The sequence below is a fragment of the Erinaceus europaeus genome, chromosome 1 (assembly GCF_950295315.1).
Source record: "Erinaceus europaeus chromosome 1, mEriEur2.1, whole genome shotgun sequence".
NCBI lineage: Eukaryota > Metazoa > Chordata > Mammalia > Eulipotyphla > Erinaceidae > Erinaceus > Erinaceus europaeus.
In genome coordinates, this window is record NC_080162.1 from 12,081,438 (window position 1) to 12,103,831 (window position 22,394).

Genomic DNA, 22,394 nt, shown 5'->3' on the forward strand with positions numbered 1-22,394 from the left:
TCGAACCTGGATTCCTTAAGCCATCCTTGCACTTTGTGCCATGTGTGCTTAACCCATTGAGCTACCACCCAGCCCTCGTCATTAACATTTTTAACATGCACATATCACTCCTACAGTCAGTGAACCAAAAAAGATATTACATTCAATCCATATCTATGCAGAAAACAAAAGATATATTCAGATACCTGAAAGCTGAAGCACAGAGATTTAGGAAAGTAAGCAAATATAAATTTTCTTTCTCTTTTTTTAACCATACTACATTCCTGTAAAGAAATAAAACTAGTGATTTTACATCTTGCCATAGAAGCCAGGAGCCTTAGGAAAGTGCTGAAAGCACTAAAAATAAGCCCCATACCAGCAGCATCCAGCTTACTTTTAACTCCCTTTGCTATAAATATCTTTAAAATAACACCCAGACTTTCTGGAGTACTCCTCAAACTGTGGCTAGAGAGGCAGTCACACTGCTTTCTAGACTAGAAGCTGGCTATGGCAAAAGAGGGAGGGCCTGGCGAAGGGAAGCTGGAGTTGCCATAGCACCTGACAGGCTTTCCCCAAAAGGCTTCATTGGGAGATCGCTGTACTCAGGTTAAAAATAAAGCAAAGACTTTCCTTCAGAAGCAGGTGACTAGAGTGCTGACTTATCTGTGAAGATACCTTGATGTTGCACAGGAGGGAGAACTCCTTGTGTGAGTGTTGTATTTGTGAACACAAATGCAGGATCCATTTTCCTGGGACTGTGTTGCCATTAGCCTAGTGTGATTTTAATTTGCAAACTTTTTTTTTTGTAGTGTACTTAGGCAGATGACAGTTCTGGGCACACTATGCACCAATTGCCAACTATTTCACTGCAAATTTTTTTTAATGATTTCCTTTTTTCTTTTTCCAATAGGGACTTTGGACTCGTTTTAATGCTGCACAGAAAAACATAAAAAAGGACTCCTCCCCCCCACACACACACACTCACACCCAACAATTGTCTAGTTCTTTAATTATGTCTGAGGTTCATATCACAGTCGTAATCAAAGAAATTTACCCTGCAATCCATCCTCATCCTCTCCTGTTTTGGGAATAGCATTCCTTTCAATACATCTCTCAACAATAACATTCAAAAGGCCAAGCATGTTTGGCCTGGCTATATTCTCCCTTATTCGTACTTTTTCCTTTTTTTTAATAAGGACATAACACTACGGCCTTATTAAATAACAAAAAGTCTCAGAGCAAGTATGACACAAAAGGGGAGAGAAATCGCACACAGAAACCAAGAGCCAATCGATGTATTCCATGCGTGGGATTCCGGAACATGCTAACTACTAATATGTTCTTTCATTTGGTCCACTCTAGTGTTCAGAAAATAGACATCAGAAAGTTAGTGAGTGCTGATTTTAAAATGATGCTTTGGCTTTTCAAATCTTGTCTCCTCGCCTTTTAAAGCTTAAGATTGTCATCCATTCTAGCATTTAAAGACCACCGCTCACTGACAGGCTGAGGTTTGAAGAACTGCATTTGCTTTTTCTGACTTTAATGGTGTGTAAGACTGTGGTCCTCATAAAAATATCGAGGAGATTTGTAGCTCACATACCCAATATGACTTAACTTGCTTTTTTCATGTTTTAAAGAGAAAATAGAGAGAGAGAGAGAGAGAGAGAGAGAGAGAGAGAGAGAGAGAGCCAGCCCACAGCACCAAATCTTCCATCAATGTGGTTGGGATGAGACTGGTGGGGCCTGAGTCATATATATGACAAAGCCGTCCACTATCGAAGTGAGCTATTTTGCTAACTCTAAGCCTGTGTTTAGTATGGCTCTGTAGCTATCTCTAAAGCTTTATCCAATAAGTAATACTTTTGATACGAGCGGTAGTGCAGTGGGTTAAGTGCAAGTGGCGCAAAGCTCAAGGACCGGAGTAAGCATCCTGGTTTGAGCGCCCCCCCCCCACCTGCAGGGGAGTCGCTTCACAGGCGGTGAAGCAGGTCTGCAGGTGTCTGTCTTTCTCTTGCCCTCTCTGTCTTCCCCTCCTCTCTCCATTTCTCTCTGTCCTAACAACGACATCAATAATAACTACAACAATAAAAAACAAGGGCAACAAAAAGGGGAAATAAATTTTAAAAAAAGAACTGGGAGTATGACCCATGTATGTTCTTAAATTGATAACACTGCAGAAAAGCAGTATCACCTCAGTTTATACCATTAAAATTATAAATTGGTGGGGTCCTGGCTGGGGCACACCAGGTAAGTGGACATAGTAGGAAGTTCAAGGACATGCACAAGGATCCCAGTTTGAGTCCCCGACTCCCCACCTGCAGGGGGTATGCTTCACAAGCAGTGATGCAGGTCTGCAGGTGTCTTTCTTTCCCCCCCCTCCATTTTTCCCCTCCCCTCTCAATTTCTCTCTGTCCTATCAAATAAATAAATAAATAAATAAATAAATAGTCACAGGAGCAGTGGATTCATAGTGTGATAACCCTGGAGGCAAAAAAATATATGTATATTATAAATTGGTAAAATATATATTTATAATATATAATATATAATTTATAATATATAAATAAATATATATTATAAATTGGTAAAATGCTAGTTCTGTGTCATTATCCACTTAACAGATAAGATGATGCTATATAATCAGTTTTTATAAGGAAGCCTGAGCCAAAGGCACTGAGAGACTGCAAACCAACAAGACAAGCCTTGTTATGTCTGCCAGAAAGCAAGACTCCCTGCAGAAGGCAAATGACATAACCAATATAGTAATTAACATCTTGACAACCCTTTTGATAATTTACAAAGAATTTCCACATTCACAATTTCAGTCACCATGCAATATATTTGAACCCATTCATTTTGTTCCCATCCTCCAACGACAGTTCAATTTTTCTAGTGTAGAGTTTATCCTTAGATGTAAGAGGCTCTACAGAAATGACTGACCATTTAAAAAAAAAAATAAAATAAGGCAAGTACAAAGAACTTATTCCATATTCCAGTATAGTCTATATTGACTGTAACAAAGTAATAATTAACATTCTACTCTGGTGTGTGCACAAAAATAGGATACTTTTCCAAGAGTTGTTATACACACTATGAGTATAAAATATTCAAAAGCTTAAAAATAGGAAGTCAGGCAGTAGCGCAGCACAAAATGCAAGGACCAGCACAAGGATCCCGGTCTGAGCCCCCGGCTTGTGGCCACCTGCAGGGGAGTCATTTCACAGGTGGTGAAGCAAGTCTGCAGCTGTCTTTCTCTCCCCTCTCTGTCTCTCCCTCCTCTCTCCATTTCTCTCTGTCCTATCCAACAACGATGACATCAATAACTACAATAACTATGACAACAATAAAAAAGGGCAACAAAAGGGAATAAGTAAATAAATAAATAAATGCTTAAAAATAGGATTCAAAAACTATCATTTAAAACACCATTAACAATGAATTGAGTGTGGATTATGATTCCACAAAATTCTGACATGTCATCAACATGTGTGAGCTACTTACTACTTGCTGCTTTATTCTTGTCCTTCAAGAGCAAATACTATAGTAATAACAACTCTTGTTTCTCCATTAGGGAAAAGGCCTAATGCTTCTCTCCAAGTACACAGTTGAACTGGTATTTAAGAGCCTGTTTTAAACTCATTTAAACTTGATTTCAGGATGAAAATACATTCTAGGCAATCTGACTATCGAGGACTCTGTTGAGGACTATCTCAATTCCTGTTAGGTCAGGAAGAAGGAAATCGTATGTTGAAGGGTCTTTTTTCCCTGCGTTGAATATAGATAATCTTATAATAAACAACATTTGGGAATTCAAATAAGAGTGAAGATAGAACCAGAGCTACATATACATCAAATGCAGATGGAGCAAAAGGTCACTGTCACACTAGACCATTTTAATACAGACCCATACTGGGAAATGACAGTCACTTGAATGCATGCTCGATAACTGATGGGAGACTGTGACTTCTTTATGGGGTCACTAGGTGGCATATTACTCTGGCTGTTTCCATAGGCACCTTACTAGGTGCTGGATTATCAGAGAAAGTAGAGGACAAGGAGTGTCTGCATAGAAATGAGCAAGACCACAGAATGTGAGCTCAGATCTAGAGGAATGCAGAGGTCACATAGGTTCCTAAACTAATTATGGGCCCCAGATCACATCAAATCGATGGGATTTACAGTCAACAATATTTATACCCCTTTCCCATATTTGGGAGCTACCCTCTTCCCTTATCCAGCTTCCTGGTCCTTTTTCCAGCCATGACATCATCTCCACAGACAATAACTTGGATTCACTGGCATATCAGATTTGAGGCTCAGGGGCAAAAAGAAAAGAAAAAAACAAAACAAAACTAGTATAGCCACAAGCCTTTTGGAATTTAACTAAAATATGCTTACTAGCTATCTACAAAATGTAGGACCCCCCAACTCTTCATCTGCACTATTCCAGCCCTTAGGTCCATGGCTGGTCAACAATTTGTTTGGCTTTGTATGTTAACTCTCTTTTCAACCACCAGGTTCCAGATGCCAGCATGATGCCGACCAGACTTCCCTGGACAGACAACCCCACCAATGTGTCCTGGAGCTCTGCTTCCCCAGAGCCCTTCCCCACTAGGGAAAGAGAGAGGCAGACTGGGAGTATGAATCGACCTGTCAATGCCCATGTTCAGCGGGGAAGCAATTACAGAAGCCAGACCTTCCACCTTCTGCATCCCACAATGACTCTGGGTCCATACTCCCAGAGGGATAAAGAATAGAAAAGATATCAGGGGAGGGGATGGGATACAGAGTTCTGGTGGTGGGAACTGTGCGAAGCTGTACCCCTCTTATCCTATGGTTTTGTCAATGTTTCCTTTTTATAAATAAAAAAATTTTTTTTTAAAACGAGCAAGAGTACTCACTGCTTTTATAAACAAGTGTTTCATTTCATTTTCTCTTAGGAATCAAATCATCTTACTTATTTTTAAGATAGGCTTTACTGAGAAAATACAAGCTCTGTTATCTGGGAAGGGGGGTAATATCCTTACATCTCCCTAAAAGATACATCCATATGCCTCACCCCAAAGAACCAATCTCCTTCCTTTTGCCCCATTCTGCCTCCACTGCAATTTTCCTTGCCCCCCGCCCCCAGTAGCAGCCTGAGATCTGCAGATGTAGACCACAGATTTTTTAACATTTCACCTTACCTTTTCCTTTGTTTAAAGGGATTTTTTTTTTTTTTTTTTTTTTTTGCCACTAGGGTTATCAGGGCTCAGTGTCGCTGCTATGAATCTACTACTCCCAGAGGCCATTTTTTCCATTTTATTGGATGGGACAGAGAGAAACTGAAAGAGGAGGGGAATATAGAGAAGGAGAGAGAAAGAGAGACAACCTGCATATCTGCTTTGTGGCTTGTGAAGTGTACCCTTTGCAGGTGGAGAGCCAGGGGCTGGAACCTGGGTCCTTTAGCAAGTCCTTGTGCTGAGGACTATGTGCGCTTAACCAGATGCGCCACTGCCCAGCCCCCTAAAAGGACCTTTCTTTAATTTGATGTGACTTAGCATTATTCAGATTAAAATAGCAGAATCATTCAGTAAACTGCCATACTGCATGAAAAGCAAAATTACTAAACTAAAAATCATGACAGCAAAATCATATGTAAATCAAAAGATAACACTGAATAATTATAGCATTGTAAACATATTTATTCAATATATAAACATACCTGATTAATTTATATATGACATATTTATGTAGTTTTTAAAGCATTCTTGTGTACTTGGTTTGATTAAATATATTCGATTAAAATAAGATACATGAACAATATTGCAAAAAAATAAATAGTATTTAATTCTATCAGGTTCCTTTCCTATAAATACTACAGTATACAATACCTTGAAAATTCAGATCAATATACCATTTTTTTCCTTTCCTTTTCTTTCTTTCTTTCTTTCTTTCTTTCTTTCTTTCTTTCTTTCTTTCTTTCTTTCTTTCTGCCCCAGGACTTACTGCTTGGGCTCAGTGCCTGCACTATGAATTCACTGCTCTTGGAGGCTATTCTTCCCATTTTTGTTGCCCTTGTTGTTATTGCTGTTGTTGGATACGACAGAGAGAGGAGGGGAAGACAGAGAAGGGGAGAGAAGGACAGACACCTGCAGACCTGCTTCACTACTTGTGAGGCAAACCCCCTGCAGGTAAGGATCCGGGGCGTGAACTGGTATCCTTAAGCAGATCTTTGCTCTTCATGCCATGTGTGCTTAACCCGCTGCACTGCTGGCCAGGCCCCAACCATTTTCATTTTTTAAAGGGAAATACGGTCAGAAGAGAGAACATAATGGTTATGCAAAAAAGACTCTCGTGCCTGGTCCCAGGTTCAATCCCTGGTACCAATATAAGCCAGAGTTGAGTAGTTCTCTGGTAAAAAATAAAAATGAAAAACATCTATATCGTAATTGGAGTTTCACCACTGTAGCCAACTTTTTTCAGATAGAAAGGGAGAAAGAGAACTGGAGAGAGAGAGAAAGGAACCACAGCACTGGAGCTGCCCCACGTGCCCTGGGACCCAGTCTAAAATCTGGTCCTACACACCAGAAAGCACGTGCCTCCTCAGGTGAGTCACCTTGCCACTCCTGGAAATACATGTTAAAAGTCTTCTCAGTAGCCTGGAAAAAAAGGGGGGAATTCTTTGGTGTAAATCATGAAAAGAATATTTTAATGATTATATAACTTTCTCCTATTTTTCTATCTTACAGTATTTTAAGAACAAGCTATATTATAGATATTATTAAAAGACAATAAATATACTATCTAAAAGGTGGACACAGAACAAAATGGCTCCCTGTAAAAGAAGAATTATAAAGACGCAAACAAAAACAGACGATATTAAACGCTACGATTACATGTCCATTCACCTTATCAACTCAGAACAAAAGCACAAACATGGTTTGGCAAAGTATGGCAGTTAATCTAGCTTTGGATAAGCCAGGGGCAACGTGAGTATTATTTTATAACTCTCTGGCGCACTTTCATAAACTGTCAAGGTTTCTCTGTGCTTTTGTTTTTATTTATGTAACGAATATGTATCTTTTAATATATCTGCTTACTGTCTCAACCACATTATCATAATATTATTTGGTGTCGCTCCACAAGAAAAGTTACATCACTTCAGTATATTAATAATTTAAGTTTGTTTGTATTTTTACCAAGAAATTCCTACATGTAGCTTCAACCATAGAGTCTGCTGATATCAAGATACTAGTTGTCTTTTCATTGTATCATAGAAGAGAATGCCTGGTTTGAAATTTTGTTTGCTTGCATTTTCAATTTCATATTTAACACAGAAATTTAAAAGATGAATATTCAGGAACACTGTGATGCCTTTAATGTGAACTTTGTAAATAAAAATAAACAATTATTAGATTAAGTGACAGATTAAATGCAACTATGTTTTTAAAAAATAATAATCAGACTGAGGGCCCTTGTGGTGGCATACCCAGTGAAGCACAAATGTTATCCTTTGCAAAGTCTGGGCATAACCCCTGGTCCCCACCTGCAAGGGGAAAGCTTCCCAAGCAGCAAGTGCTTCTCTTCTCTGACTCTCTGTCCCTCTCTACCTCTCTGTCTCTTACCCTTTAGCAAGAGAGAGAAAGAGATAGGGAGAGAGAGGGAACATAAAGATAAAGCTGAAAAAGAAAAAGGACAGAAAAGCCACCAGAGGCTATAAAAAGTGTGGTGTATATACAAACAATGGAATACTACCCAGCTATTAAAAACGACAAGGCTGGCTGCTTCGCATCCTCTTGGTTGAAACCTGAGGACATCATATTGACAGAGATAAGCCCAAAAAAGAAGGACAAATGCCAAATGACCTCACTTATTAGCAGGACTTAATAAAGTAGGGGCGGAGAGGGAGAGAGCACAAAGTGAAATATATACTGGGTATAGTGTATTGCACCAAAGCAAAGGGCTCTCGGGAGGGCGCGGGACAGAGAGGAGGAACAAAGCTTTGGGTGTCTGGTATGGAATGAGATTGTATGCATAGGCCAATGACTGCATTGACTGCATTGTAAAATAATAACCCCCCCTTGATTAAAAAAAAAGCCAACAGAAAATGGTGATAGAATGATGCAGGCACCCAGCCCCAACAATATCTCTCGTGGCAAAGCAAACTAATAAATAAGATTAAAAGAGATATAGCTACTATAGATTAAAAAAATAATAATTGACTTACAAAAGGAAAAGGATTAAGGTCAGCTAATTTCAGTTCATTCAATAAAATGTCCATTATTTATTAAAAATATGTACTATTTACATGTCTAATTTTGTGTATATTGCACACCCCCTGCGTTACCACATATAAAATAAAAGAATATGGGAAAAACAGGTTTGGAGTATTTATTTTGACTTTTACTTAACTTAAAAAAAATGGTTATTGCCAGGACAAAATAAAGGTTTTTAAATTACAGTTTAGAAGCACTATATTACTATAGTAGGGAGACAAAATTTAATGTTATTAAGAATCTAATTTTAGTAATGAAAAGATGAATTCTTTCTGAACTATGAATTCATTTTGAAGTGAACTGTTCACAATTATATTTCATCAATCTAAGATTTTGAGATGCTTTATAAAGAATAAATACTGTCAAACTATGATAATACATTATCACATGTACTTCCAAACTTAACTTTAAGAAGTATTTGACTCATTTATAAAGAAAGTCACATTACATATGACCTTTTTATAAACTAAACTAAGAAGGCACTAGTGAAATAAACTGGTTAAAGTATTCTTGATATTTTTACAGAGTACTGCCAGAAAGTAGATAGAGTTTACCAGTACATCAATATTAATCATCAGGCTTTCATTCAATAGATCAAATCTCTGGTACCACCAAGATAAATATATACACATATATATATATGTATATATACATATATATATATATCTTGCCCTAAATTATAAAGTCTAAGATAATTTTTGTGCACTCAACTAAGTATTTAGTAAGGTAGACTATATAACATTTTGAAAATATCTGTCTGAGCTTTCACAACCAACTAAAATATACAAATGTTAAGTCTTAATGAAATGCTTTTATTACCACAATAAATATAAACATCACCAGCTAAAAGTCTTACGTACAATGGCATACTGAAAACATGCCCTCGTTAAGAAGCTTGTACACGTAGACTGTGAATTTGATACAGCAGCGCTTGAGGGAAAACAGATTAACTTTGTTTCTGTTCATAAACACTGAATCTGTCTGTGAGGCTTGAACTGCTCATCGAATCTATTTCCCAAGGCGTGTCTGCTTCCTTTACCTGGGTGAGCCTGGCCACTTTTTCATAGAGTTAGCTTCATAATAGTAAAATGATTAAGAAAATACTACTTTGGTTTTCTACAGAACTATAACTGATACATATCAGAAATTTTAAGAAACGTTAGTTTGATCACCCATTTTTCTGAAACAGTTGAGTTTGCAAAACATTCTGCAGAACATAAAATTAATACTGATGCATACTCATTTGGAGATTGGTGCTGAATCTCACCTACAATACAGTTGCTTTCAAGATATGAATTCAGTATCAATGGTTTGCGAAAAGCAGATTAAAAAAAAACACCCTCATGAAGGGTCTAGGTATTATCTAGCTCAACTAAACTTCAAATATTTTGAAATGAACTATGTAGGGGGCCAGGGAGGAAACTCATTGGGTAAAGTAGAAGACTCACATGGATAGATGATCCTGGGTCCCATCTGTGGCACAGCAATCTGTGCCAGAGTGGTGCGCTGGCCTCTTTCACAAAATAAATCTTTAAAAACTGCAAATGGGGTTGGGGACAGTCGGGCTGTAGCGCTGCGGTTAAGGGCACGTGGCGCGAAGCACCAGGACCAGCGTAAGGATCCCGGCTGGGGGGGGGGGGGTGTCGCTTCACAGGCGGTGAAGCAGGTCTGCAGGTGTCTATCTTTCTCTCCCCCTCTCTGTCTTCCCCATCTCTCACCATTTCTCTCTGTCCTATCTGGCAACAACATCAATAACAACAATAATAATAACCACAACAATGGTAAAAACAAGGGCAATAAAAAAGGAAAATAAATAAGTATTTTTAAAAAACTGTGAAAGGGAAATTTCAATGTATACAAGTTTTCAAACGACTTTTACATTTTCACAGGCATATATTATCTCATGTATGTGCTCTTAAATACCTCAAATACATTGATTAAAATTTTTTATCTCCCTTTGCCACACTGCCTGATGAAGCAGTAGCTCCGGACTCAATACAAATAATTAAGCATGAGGGGCTGATGCAGTGGTGCACCTGGATGAGCGCACATGTTACAGTGCACAAGGACCCAGGTTCAAGGGCCCCCGTCCCCACCCGCAGGGCAAAAGCTTTGCAACTGGTAAAGCAATGCTGCAGGTGTCTCTCTTTTTCTGTCTCTCCTGACCCTCTCAATTTCTGATGGTCTGTATCCAATAAATAAAGATAGTAAAATGCTTTAAAAATAAACATTAAAATGCACTGTTCTTTCTTGTGTCCCCCCTACCTCCTCATCAGCAAAGGAAAAGTAAAACATCAAATGTGTGGAATTTAGAGCACAAAAATAAGAGAGACATCGACACGACTATGCAAATATCCTAGTGTTTAAAATCCAAGTACTAATTGTCATGTGGCATTTGAAATTTAATCATACAAATATATGATGAATCATCTCTGCCAATTCTTTGACTGTGTGCTGTTGTATGTAAGTGTATTCCTAAATCAAAAAAAAAAAAAAAAAAAAGAGAATTCACACTTTTCCAAGACAACTCAAAAGATCATATTTAATTGTTACCACATTTGGGAGACATATTTCTAATGTTCTTATTAAGAGGAAACCAACATTATAAATTCATTTTACCATCATGGAACAAGTTATCCTGCTTTGTAAATAAGTGGGGAGGGGTATTACTAAAATAATACATAAAAATTCTGACTCAGGGAGACGATGGAGTGTGGTTATATTCTCCAAATTCTGCTTTTATTCATCAACAGTAAGCAATAGCCAGTATAATTGTTTTAAGCAGGTGATTTGGGGGGGAGGGGCAGGTATCACTAGGATCTCACTGCTCCTGGCTGAGTTTTTCAGATACAGAAGAGGGAGGGGAGTGAGAAATGTCAGCACCAAAGTTTCCTTCAGTGTAATGGGGGCCAAGTGGCACATAACTGGGCTTTTCTGCCAGTTCCACCAAACATAGCCTCATACTAGCAATGATTTTTAAAACTGATTAACAACAGCTAATATATGCTCTATGCCCAACTTTCGGGCAAGAGCAGTGAAAGCGACCAGAGGAAGGTGGGTCCAGAGTTTTGTTTTTCTTAAGGACTTTACTGGAATACATCAAGAGATACCGCTAAAGCCATGGTAACCGCAATGCCTTTTTTTTTATGAGTTTTTGCTTTTGTCGCCGGCATTGTTTCACATATGAGAGGTTTATCTTTTTCTCTCTTATTTCACTTAGCATGACATTTTTCCAACCTTATCTGTATATTCCTAAATAACAGCATGTCCTTGTTTTCAATGATTCAAGAATGTGGTAGTGCGTATGGGATGTTCTACTACCTCCGTATTCATTAATCCTTTGATGAAGACTTGGGTAATTCTGTGGGTTACTGACAGTCAGTAATGCTGTTATAAAATGTGTAGGTGGGAGCCGGGCAGTGGTGCAGCGGGTTAAGCGGAAAGTGCACAGAACGGCTTCAGGACACCGGTTTGATCCCCCGGCTCCCCACCTGCAGGGGAGTCGCTTCACAGGCGGTGAAGCAGGTCTGCAGGTGTCTATCTTTCTCTTCCCCTCTTTGTCTTCCCCTCCTCTCTCCATTTCTCTCTGACCTATCCAACAACAATGACAGCAATGACAACAACAATAACAAGGATAAACATCACGGGCAGGCAGTCGGGCTGTAGCGCAGCGGGTTAAGCGCAGGTGGCGCAAAGCACAAGGACCGGCATAAGGATCCCGGTTCGAACCCCGGCTCCCCACCTGCAGGGGAGTCGCTTCACAGGCGGTGAAGCAGGTCTGCAGGTGTCTGTCTTTCTCTCCCCCTCTCTGTCTTCCCCTTCTCTGTCCATTTCTCTCTGTCCTATCCAACAACGACAACAACAATAATAACTACAACAAGAAAAATAGCAAGGGCAACAAAAGGGAATAAATAAAATAAAATAAATATTAAAAAAAATTTAAAAAAACATCACGGGCAACAAAAGGGAAAGAAATAAAATAAAATAAATAAAATAAAATGTGTAGGTGCAGATACCTTTTAGAGATAATGCCTTTGTTTTCTTCAGATATATATTCTCAGAAGTCAAATTATTGATTGCATGTTATTTCAATTTTTTTCTTTCTTTTTTTTTTTGCCTCCAGGGTTATCGCTGGGGCTCAGTGACTGCACCACGAATCCACTGCTCCTGGAGGCTATTTTTTCCCCTTTTGTGGCCCTTGTTGTTTTATCATTGTTGTGGTTATTACTGTTGTTGTTGTCGTTGTTGGATAGGACAGAGAGAAATGGAGAAAAGAGGGGAAGACAGAGAGGGGGAGAGAAAAGTAGACACCTGCAGACGTGCTTCATCACTTGTCAAGCCACCACCCCTACAGGTGGGGAGCCGAGGTCTCGAACCGGGATTTACACCGGTCCTTGCGGTTATTCCTATTTTTTTAAATGAATTTCCATACTGTTTTCTGTATTACCTGTATTTTTCTGGGAAATACAGGGTGAAACTTTAATTAAATACAGTATATTGCAGAAGATTCAGAGACTCTAACAAGGAAAGCAGGAAGAGGCTGAGAGGGGGTTTTGGGGTGCCAGTGTCCTATTTTGGAGAATGGTGACAGGCTGGTGAATCATGTAGTAGTGCTGACACCTATCATGGGGAGTTCTCCACCTGTAATAACAACGGTCTTGGCATTCCTCATTTTCTAAGTAAAAAAAAAAAAAAAAGGGAAAAAGGAGTTCCCCCTTTTCCACAATTCTCCCAGAATTCATTAAACAGGGCTATTTTTATGGTCATCAAGTTGTTGTGAATGACACAAAGTCGATAATTTCTGACACAGTCTGTCAAAACCTTCTATCTTCTAATAGACCCACAACATACTACTTAAAAAATACACCCCCCCCAAGTTGGACTTTATCACTATCACCACTAAAACAACCCTATCCAAATGTTCAAATTTACTATTTAGCAACTCTATATGTGTTAGAAAACTCTTGAAAATAGCTTTTCCTACAAGAATGAAAGCTGCATCAAAGAGCTCAGATATACTGCCTAGCACTTAGTGTGCACCACTTTATCTGGAATTTGTTAAGGAAAAATGGAGACCTCTTCCCCCTCACCACAAGTTAACCTTTAGTCACTCTGGCTCATCACCAATCCCAGCTCTGAACTCAGTACAGACACATAATCTAGTATATGAAGTCTTCTGGAATTCACAACTTGTCTAATTTTAGAAAGGCATATATACCAGTATTACATGCATTCACAGCAGTGTCTTGGGAAAGCACCCACAAGCAAGAAGTTTAGTTCCTACAGCAAAATGATAAATATTCACACTAAGTAGGGTAAGTGAAGACTATAAATAGCTTCACATAAGGTCAGAACAGGTTTCCTGCCAAATGAGTTCAGGTCAGGTCAGATTTTCTTGCTAAAGAAGTTAAGAAAAAATTCTTTGTTTTTTGATTTGTTTTGTTCTGTAATTACAACCAAGTGAGAGTAAACCTGTGGATTATCAATGCCTTCCTTTAAAAATGACGTGTGATACAAAACAGCCAGGCATAAAACAAATGTATGTTCAGTTTCCTCTTCACCTTCTACTGAAAGATTGAAGAGATCTACTGGAAAACATACTTCACTCAACTTAATCTTTAAATTATGGCTTTATAGTGAGGATCTACTATGTTAGAAAATTCTCAAATCAAGAAGTAATCTCCCAGGTTCTCTTAAGCACACAACACCTCCCTACCAAAAAAAAAAAAAAGTTTCAAAAAACACAAATATCTGGAACAAAATTAATAACCAAAACAACAGAGTCAAATAGGCAAACACTAGTGCCAAATTCAAGAAAATAATATTACACATTAATTATTAGACTCTAAAGTTCCTTATGGATACAGATAAAGTGTTTACATATTTTAAGTGTTTGTTAACTCTAAAGATAATAGCTTTAGAAAAGAAAACAAGCAAGAAGTGATTGTGCTCAGGGAAGTAAGAGAGTGAAAGGCAGCTACCCAATATTTTTTTCAGTCATATGTGGAATACAGAGAGTGGAAGCACATAAACTTGCAAAAAAATAAAATAAAATAAAATAAAATAAAAGTACCTAGCTGCCTCTAAGATTTTTGTGAGAACTGTGCTGGTTGGGGCAAAGAGAAAGAGTATTAAATGGAATAAAATAAATTTAAATATATAAGACTAAGAGAAAAACACTCGAGAATGATACATATAAAGAAATGACCACAGGGCCCTTTACTTGTAGTTTCATTGGCTCTTCAGAAGTTACTGTGTTGGACACGTGATCATGTTCAGTGAATCCGAACTTGAATAGTTCATCCAGCTTGCCAACAAAAGGCATGAGAGGTTATCCGTTTGCAAAGCAGTAGAAAGCAAACTGAGTGGTACCCAAACACATATTTGAAAATTACAGCTCGGTACAAGGACAGTGTGTGCAAACATTTCATCACTAGAGTAAAAGAACATCAGGTATTCAAGTGTCCAGTATACAGAACACAGGATTAAGGGAGAATCCAAGAATGAAACTCCCAACAACGAGTGAAACTGAACTCACCACACACTATAAGCATTGACTATGGAACGAAAAGCAGAATTGGGCAGCCCTTTCTCTCTTCTTCAGAAAAGGAACAGGCGTCTGGATAATTTAAGCTTCACTAGAAAAGACATAAGAATAGCTCTCACACATAAGAGAATGAAGAAAAAAAAAATTATGAAGTCTATTTTCAGAAGAAACACAAACTATACAACTAAACTGAAATGATAAAACTCACTTTACTGACATTTTCCAAAAAATTAAAAAAAAAAAAAAAAAAAAAAGCACTGTAATGGGACACATTAGCCACTAGGATTCAAATACCTAAGTATTTTTCTCAGATCAACTATTGGAAGAAAAAAAAAAATCACTGCGTTAAACACTAAAGAGACTATGTCCACAGCAATCACTGGAAATAAAACTGTGTGACATTGGAGCCAGGCAGTGGTACACCTTTTAGAGCATAATGCTACACTGCACAAAGACGTGGGTTCAAGCCCCTGGTCCCCACCTGAAGGGAGAGAAATTAATGAGAGGTGAATCAGTGCTGCAGGTATCTCTACTTCTCTCTCCCTCTCTATACCCCCCTCAATTTCTGTCCATTTCTATCCAATAAATAAATAAAACTTCATAACTTATTCCTACAGATGGAATGCTAATATAAAATAAAAACCTCGCATATCTACCAAATATGAGAGATGTTTTTCTAGTAAATTTTTTTTTGATTTTTTACAACATAGGGCAAAAAAATAGGGCTTTGCTTCTAGCTCTTTATTTTTTTTTCTCCATTCTTCTATCCTGCAAAAACCATCCCCTGTATTTTTTACCCTGCAACCACAAACACCAGTGTTTAGATTCCTAAGCACAGGCTACTTCAAAGTTTTCTCTCTTCCACCCAACCAAATGATGTCAGACTGTGGCACTTAGGGGAAAGAGCAGGCAAACACCTATTACCTTCATATCAATTCAGCAATGGCTTCCTCTATGTTTACCTGACGTCATTTCCTGTGGACTTTATTGTGTCCTCTAGTCACCTCCTGGAGCCCATATTCGCCGTTACCTGGTTTTCTTGGCCTTTTTTTTTCCCCGGAACAGAATGATTAACCATATTTGACTCTGGCCCAGTAACTGAAGACCCTCTACTACTTAGTATTTGGGCATATTTAAGCTGGGAATATGGAGACAGTACAACCTTCTTTGAATGCCTCTATTGACTGAGTTACACACACACACACACACACACACACACACACACACACACACACACACACACACGTGTTAAAATTCTAATCTCCCATGTGACTGTATCCAAAGGCCCAGCTTTTAGGAGGGAATTAAGGATAAGTGAAGTAATAAGGTTGGGACCCAAACCCAAAAGGATTGGTGGCCTTGCATACGTCAAAGACAATCAGTGTGAGCATGCAGTGAGAAGGTGTCATCACAAACCAGAGAGAGTCTGCACTAGAATCTAACCCTGAATCCCACCCTAATCTCAGACTTTCAGCCGGCAGAACTATGAGAAAATATTATCTGTGCCCAGTCTACGGCAGTTTGTATTGGCACCTGGAGCTGCCAATATAGCAGCTAATGCAGGTGTTAAATAAAATTCCTAAAGGTCACATTTTGTACTTAATTTTTAGTAGTGGTTAAAATAAACTGTGATCCTAACAGTATACTACCAGGTGGGATAATATCTTATCATTTATCATTTCTCCTATAAAATTGCTCTAGAACAAGTTTGGAATTTCCTTATGAAATCACACCAAGTTTAGGTGTTGGGTGTCTGGGGGCTGGTGCATTGGATAAAGCACTGGACTCTCAAGCCTGAGGTCCTGTACTCAATCCCACAGCGCATGTACCGGAGTGATTTCTGGTTCCTTCTCTCTCTATCCTCCTACCTTCTTCATGAATAAATCAATAAAATCTGTATTAGAAAAAAGAATTTAGTTGTCAGCAATTTAAGACCTCTTTTGAAAGTATATCTTATTGTTTTTATTTTATTCTCACAATATCCCTGATTGTTCTGCTAGGTATTTCAACTTTGCTTTAGTGGCAGTCCAACTGCTCTTGTCAACATCACATATCAAGCTAAAAAGTAGACTAGATAGGAACGACCTTTTACTAATCCTGACCTTCTGCTTATGAAACGTGGGCAAGCACAGAATGTGGTTTTACATACACACACCTTCTTCACATTCTAGACAAAATATAGAAGATACTAGTAGAGACGGTTCCTTAACATTAGCTTGATTCCTTGTATCCCTGAGCAAAAAAAAAATATATATATATATACATATATTTATGTTAATGAATAATAAAATTGTTCTATTATATTTATCTTGCTGATTCCAACATTAAATGACTCATGAAAGACATCAGACCCTAATGCCCTAGGTATGTTTTTTGAAAACACCTAATACCAATACATACTTTTTAAGGTCACTTTGAGATAAATTTCTATACAAAAAGGAGTTCATGCTGAAATAATCCCATCAGTAACTAGGAACATATTTTAAATGACTGTGGAACCTGCTGTAATAGATTCTGCCAAGCTGGTGTATGTCCTAAGAGAATGCTTCCGTCTGACCACACCCACCCATGCTGCAGCAGAGGTCATCTGGAAACCTGGGTTCTTCTGAAAAATACTTGCTTCAGAAAGGAAAGGAATATTTGTACAGAAAAAGAAAGAGGATAAAGAACACAATAATTTTGTTGAGATAAATATAAATAATTATATACATATATATATATATATACACACACACAAATACATGTATGTGTCTATGTATCTTTAAACAAAAAATATTGTATTCTTTATCCAGAAAATATAGGGGAGGGAGTCGGGCTGTAGCGCAGCGGGTTGAGCGCAGGTGGCGCAAAGCACAAGGACCAGCATAAGGATCCCGGTTCGAACCCCGGCTCCCCACCTGCAGGGGAGTCGCTTCACAGGCAGTGAAGTAGGTCTGCAGGTGTCTATCTTTCTCTCCTCCTCTCTGTCTTCCCCTCCTCTCTCCATTTCTCTCTGTCCTATCCAACAACAACAACAATAACTACAACAATAAAGCAACAAGGGCAACAAAAGGGAATAAATAAATAAATAAATAAAAAAAAAAAAAGAAAAAAGAAAATATAGGGGAAGACTCAATCATTTAAACTGTAATCTCCTATTTAATACTTATCTGCCCTAACTCTGAACATTTTTGGTGACTCCAAGTTGGAGATAACTTGGTGATACATTTTTTTACTGCATGTCATCCAAGGATCATGTTGAACTCCTCCTGAGAGAGATGTCAGCAGAGTGCATAGGCAAAAAAAAAGTAGGAATTGCGTAACAGAAAAACACACAAAATCTGTAAAGTGTCCTAACAGTACGAGGGGGCTGTGTCAATTTAAAAGAATGACTGACTTCTATCAAGGGCAAAGTGACAAATTTTGGGAAGAAGGCAAGATCCGGGTTGAACCTTCAAGGATGGGTCTATTTCTCCATGTGGGCTGACCAGAAAGGTTTTCACCATAGACAAAGCATAAGTATCAAATAAATGGACTAAAGGCCAGAAATAAGTAAAACATGCAAAGTGAATGGAGTCAATACATATGAAATAAATGTGATGGGGGGGGAATTCCTGATGTGTGGATGCAGGTCAGATTCCACAAGACAGTCAGTAGGGAATTATGACAGCAATGGGCCGAGGACAGTGATGAAGGCTTCCATAGACAGCATTCTGGCAGCAGCCAGGAAAGTGTAGAACAGAATCGAGAAAGCATCAGTGCTACTGACAACACTGTGCTCTGAGTAGGAGGGAGATGGAACACAGCTAGACATTTTTCAAGAAGGGGGTGGGGTGGGGTGGGGAGGACACACGCATTCAATGGTTCCACATAAAAGCTCAAAAAAAAAAAATGTACAATGGACCTAGTCACTGTTGACTTTCATCTGGAATGCACAGTCATGGTTCATGGTATCTGTCTGGGTTCCTGTAATACTCTGTCTTGAATCATGGTGGAGCCTGTCAGACACTTCAGGCCGTGTCTCATCCACATGAGCAAAGCTGACAGTTTTTCTCGAGACCAGTCCCACTATGCCAGGCATTAAACAAATCGTTTGTGCTGTACAGCTGAGACCTGCTCCCTTGGGAAATCTGTAGCATCGTCAGCTCCTACAGAGACAATACAATGTACAAGAAGTCAAGGCTGACTTCAAAACCAGTCTGCACAGTTTCAACCATCACCAGGATAGATTGTTGAACCACTGCCCTAGAATGCTGGCATGCTCGTAAGTGCGCTAGTCTGCTGATGCCGGCTCCTTTAAGAACACTGTATTCTAATAATATTTTCATAAACGGGTTCTGAAAAACATTAAGGACTTGACAATTCCATGAGCAGTCGAAACCTTTATTTTCTCTACTACAGTCAGCCATTCTCTCTGAGTCATTTGGCTGAGAAAACATTAGATTGGCTCAAGGCAGCATTTTAAGGACTCGCAATTATATGCACGGTTGCAGTGATTAAAAGATAACATGTGAAGATTCCATTATAAATCTAAAATGGAGTCCACATACAGCTTCCATAAATCATTATAAAACAGAATCCTATGTTAGTGTTAGGGATTTGGTGTTTTTCTTTGTTACAAATATACAACTGCTTTTCCTTCGATTGGTGGCACGCCCTATGGAATCACTTTATTAATCACAATACATCAAAAGGCAATGCAAGACTTGGGGGAGTACCCCCACCACATTTTCAAAATGTATTAAAAACTTAGGAGTACATTTTAAGATATACACGGTCAAGAAAACCAGAGGGAATCTACAGGTTTATAATAATCGTCTATTGACATTTTATAGATTGTTGGGTTTGCATGAAAAAAAATCATCTTATCAATATAATGGACAAATGAGGCATGAAGTTGTGCAACTGAAAATCTGATTGAAAAACCTGAGATTCTTTTTTCAGCCACAAACGCAATAATTAAAATGGAGTTCATCTCCATTCTATAATTTTCAAGTATGACTTACAGGTTTCCCTGTTTGCTTAAAATATGTGTTAGAGCTAAACATCTATACCATAATAAGTCATTAGTAATTGTACCCTGTTGATTAACGAGCTTTCTGGAAAATTTTAAAGAGAAAAAAAAAAAAAAAACACCCACCCACATAATTAGGACATGTGTTTACTTAATAATCCTGAATATCACTATGAAAAACACATGACTTCAGTGAAATCTAAATAACTATCTTTAACTGTTTAAATATTTTAGCAATGTATCTGAGTTGTGATGTTTTTCTCCAACACAGAACACACCCATTAATAGACCAGAAAAACAAAAGCATTCTGATTCAAGCAGCTTCTTAAAAATCTAATCTCTTAAAAAAAAAAAAAAAAAAAAAACCAGCCCTTCCTCCTCAGAGCCAGAGAACAATACCGAGAACATGTTGCTTATTCCTGTCTTACCTTTTTTCCTTTCCTTTTCCTATGAGCAGGTTTTGCATTTTTCTCCTTTGGTTCTTCACTCATCTTTCCTTGAAGTCAGGTGAGTTTATAAAAAAAGACAGGAGATCACCGCGTGTATTCCCACATCCAAAACCACGACAAAGAGTTAAAGCATTGAGACCAAAGTCCATGTAGGGTGCTCCCCGGGCAAGCCTTGGCTGCTGAAGCCCAGCCCCAGCTTGCTGTCAGAGCGCCGCGGGGCTGTGAATGCAACCCTGTTCGGCTTTCCTCAGGAAGAAACTGGGTGTTCGCTACATCAAACAGTCAATTATCCTTCTAAAGAAAATCAATATCTCAGTCTTTCATTTTTAACTAAGCATGACCCTGAGATAAAATCCTGACAAGACTTTGGTGTTTGTTTCACCAGTTATTCCAGCCTATAAGTGGTTAGAGAGAAAGAGAGAAAAGACAGACACGCATACACACACACACCCTCACACACAGAGAAATAAGCTACAGACTGCTGACAAGTCTCCAAAGCCTTCCCAGCGGCTGATCTGCTGCTTCTCCCAGGCTGAGAAACAGAATGTAAATTGCTCTCAGAGCTGCTGCTGCTGCTGCTGCTAGGCTCCCATTGGAACACATGTGTTGAATGCATCAAGGCATACCAGGGGAGGCGGTGGCAATCAGGAGGATGATAAAAGATCAGGTTACCGGTTCATAAAAAAAAAAAAAAAGAACACTGAGTGATTCAAAGGACAAAAGGGACCGACTACTAGAGAAACCAAAGATGACACATTCTCGATGATTACTTTATAATGAGTGAAAAGATAAGCAAATTGCTAATCTTTAACAAATGATTTCTAAAGGAGAGCCGACAACATCAAGTCCCAAACCCAATCTGTATCAACCATATCAAATTCTTGGCTGTCTTCTGTGAATATATTGACTATCAAGAAGATATCTAGAACAGACAAGGAAGAGGGAAAGCAAAGCTGCTGTCTAAATAAAAAAAATAAAAAAAAAAAAAAAAAAAAAAAAACAACGCTGTGCTTTTCAACCATGTGACCAGTCACACTAAGCGTCATTCTGAGCAAAAAAAGCTTTGGACAGTTTCCTGGTATCTACAGGGCTTCAGAACTAGGTGAAAAGCATACATCCCATCTCCTTAAACACAGTTTAAAATATCATCGGAAATAGTCACTTGAGCATCTCTTAAGAGTGCCAGGGATATGCTGATTGCAAAAGGACAAAACTCACCCACTAAGATCTTTGAGTGAAAAGTTAGACAGGTGCAACAGGTGGAAAAGAGAAGAAAATAGAGATCCAGGCCACAGTCATCCTTAAGAGCCCAGGAGGAAGGGGGGTTGGGTGGTAGCGCAGTGGGTTAAGCGCACGTGGCACAAAGCTCGAGGACCAGTGTAAGGATCCTGGTTCGAACCCCCTGGCTCCTCACCTGCGGGAGGGGGGGGGGTTGCTTCACAAGCAGTGAAGCAGGTCTGCAGGTGCCTATATTTCTCTCCCCCCCTCTGTTTTCCCCTCCTCTCCATTTCTCTCTGTCCTATCCAACAACAATGACATCAATAACAACAATAGTAATAACCACAGCAACGACAAAAAAAACAAGGGCAACAAAAGGGGGGGGGGAGAGCCCAAGAGAAATAAGTAATACTTCTTCCTCACTCTTATGCTTCTATTCAGAATAAGTGGATTAAGATTACTACCAAAATATTTTCTCAAAAGAGAGCAAGTTGTGGTCTGGGAGGTGGCAGGGTAGATAAAATGCTGGGACTCCCAAGCAGGAGGTCCTGAGTTCAATCCCTGGTAGCACATATGCCAGAGTGACGACTGATTCTTTCTCTCTCTCCTCTTATCTTTATAATGAATAAATAAATAAAACTTTTTAAAAATAAAAGTGAGTTAAATTTATATAATGTACAATCTTCCTTTGAAATACTTTAGGAGGAGGAGTAATTTACAAGACAGTTGTCACATGAGTTCAATTTATCTATCCATGAGAAGAGTTTGTGCATCAAACCCACCACCAACTGACACCTTCCTCCACCAGCATAGACAGGGCCCCCCAGCTCTCTCTATCTCCCCACTTGACAGCCATTGGCTCTGCTGCACTAGACCACACTTTCAGGCTCTATTTTTCCCTTTCTTTGTTTCTTGACTTCTATCTAGAAGTGAGAGAATCTGGTATTCTC